We start from the raw sequence: 1,606 nt of genomic DNA, 5'->3' as shown, positions 1-1,606 counted from the left end.
CTCCCGAGTTCTGGCTCTCAAAGAATCAGACTGCAAACTGAAAGTACGGACTCAGAGGAACAGCAGCATGACTCAGCCTGAGAGTCTGCCCCCTGCACCTTCCTCTCCTCCTAAAATTTATCCCAAGATTGAGGAGCCTCCTGAGTGGCCTGAGCCACCACCACCTCCCCCCTTATGGTTTACCCCTTACCACAGATTCTGAAGTCGGAGGAGGGGCTGGAGATGGGCCGGCAGCAGGAACTAGGAGCCGCCGTGCTCAGAGCCCTACACAGGGACCAGGGGTGCCTGACTCCACTGTGGCTTTACCCCTCAGAGCATACGGTCCCCCGGTGGACCCTCCCCAGCTCCAGCCTCTCCAATACTGGCCTTTCTCCTCTGCAGATCTTTACAACTGGAAAAATAACCTTCCTTCTTTTTCTGAAAATCCGACAGGGTTAACTGGCCTGATGGAGTCATTAATGTTTTCCCACCAGCCCACCTGGGATGATTGCCAACAGCTTTTACAGGTCCTTTTCACCACTGAGGAAAGGGAAAGGATCCTTCTAGAAGCCCGCAAAAATGTGCCTGGAGTGAACGGGGCCCCGACTAACCTCCCTAACGAGATTGATGCTGGATTCCCCTTGGACCGCACCAACTGGGATTAAAACACCGAGCAAGGTAGGGAGAGGCTGGCTGGCTATCGCCGGACTCTCGTGGCAGGTCTCAAAGGGACCACTAGACGACCCACCAATTTGGACAAGGTAAGAGAAGTTTTGCAGGGACCAACAGAACCCCCTTCTGTGTTTTTAGAACGATTGATGGAGGCCTATAGACGCTACACCCCTTTTGACCTGACCTCTGAGGGTCAGCAGCATGTGGTGGCTATGGCCTTCATGGGGCAATCAGCAACAGATATCAGAAGGAAATTACAGCGCTTATGGTCTGCAGAATATGTCCTTACAGGACATAGTTAAAGAGGCTGAGAAGGTATTTCATAAGAGAGAGACAGAAGAAGAAAGGAGAGAGAGAGAAAAGAGAGAAGCAGAGGAACAGAGAGAGAGGGAAAGAAGAGAAACTGAAGAAAGGGAGAATAGGCAGGAGCGCAGGCAAGACAAGAATTTAGCAAGAATCCTGGCTGCAGTAGCAGGGGACAGGAAAGAGGTGAGTGTGAGACCTAGGCAGACAGGGTACCTGGGCAACCAGAAGATGAGAACAAGCAACGGGGGATAAAGGTACCATCTAGAAAAAGATCAATGTGTCTGCTGTAAGAAGAAAGGCTACTGGGCGAGAGAATGCCCTGAGAGGAAAGGGAGAATTCCGAAGGTGCTGGCATTGGAAGAAGATGACTAGAGGGGATGGGGCTCGGACCCCCTCCCATAGCCTAGGGTAACCCTAAAAGTGGAGGAGACCCCCCTGGATTTCCTGATAGACACTGGAGCTGAGTATTCTGTACTCCAACAACCATTAGGAAAACTAAACAGCAAAAAGACCGTGGTGATTGGGGCAACAGGACAGAAAATGTACCCATGGACTACAACTCGTACTGTAGACCTAGGTCAGGGAGAGGTGACTCATTCGTTCCTGGTCATTCCTGAATGTCCTGCACCCCTTCTAGGAAGGGATTTGT

The 1,606-nt window shown here is 51.4% G+C and overlaps 1 pseudogene; it reads left to right on the top strand.

Moving 5' to 3' along the window:
* Positions 1-67: 67 nt before the first annotated feature.
* The window catches only part of LOC116083559, a 5,056-nt pseudogene continuing 3,517 nt past the window's right edge, over positions 68-1,606 (top strand).

This window comes from Mastomys coucha, unplaced genomic scaffold, assembly GCF_008632895.1.
Source record: "Mastomys coucha isolate ucsf_1 unplaced genomic scaffold, UCSF_Mcou_1 pScaffold12, whole genome shotgun sequence".
Classification (NCBI taxonomy): domain Eukaryota; kingdom Metazoa; phylum Chordata; class Mammalia; order Rodentia; family Muridae; genus Mastomys; species Mastomys coucha.
The sequence above is the reverse complement of the archived record's forward strand: the minus strand, read 5'-3'. Positions and strand labels throughout refer to the sequence as shown.